We start from the raw sequence: 615 nt of genomic DNA, 5'->3' as shown, positions 1-615 counted from the left end.
TCGTTGTTACACCAGAAACTAAACAAGCATGCGGATTATAACCACCAATCTTATTTCCTTATATTTTTTATTTATCAATACAATTATATCGTTTTATGATCAACTAGTAAACCCATTTTTGAACCCGCAATAACAATAAAGTTAATTGAAAAAAAATTGCAGTCGTATCATTATTCATCAGAAATGGCGATATGTATAAAAATGGTTTTTATTATCCCCTGCCTGGTCTTTTCTGACATGAGCAACCCAGGTCGGATTCAAACCTGCGCCCTGCAGTACCGAGGTTCTTTCCATACAAGAGCCAAAGAGGCTCAAAATTGGTGAGTCTGCCATGTATACGTAGGGGGAATAAAAAATGGCGCCTGTTTCAAAACGTTAAAAATAATTTATTTTTTATTCGGATCTCTATATCTTTAAAACTATCTACACCACTAGAAAATAAAAGAGAACATCATTTAAAGTAGAGTAAATCTGGTAAAATGTAAGCCCTAATAGAGCTATTTACGTTCAACAGTTCTCGAGATATAGCTTTTTAAAAAGTAGCATTTCATAAAAATGCTGTATGGAACGTACTGAAAGATCAGTAGTTAGTGAATTTAATTTGAGAAATCCATA

Source organism: Halyomorpha halys, unplaced genomic scaffold (assembly GCF_000696795.3).
Source record: "Halyomorpha halys isolate HHAL.00 unplaced genomic scaffold, Hhal_1.1 Scaffold193.1, whole genome shotgun sequence".
NCBI classification, from domain to species: Eukaryota; Metazoa; Arthropoda; class Insecta; order Hemiptera; family Pentatomidae; genus Halyomorpha; species Halyomorpha halys.
Note: the sequence above shows the minus strand (reverse complement) of the source record.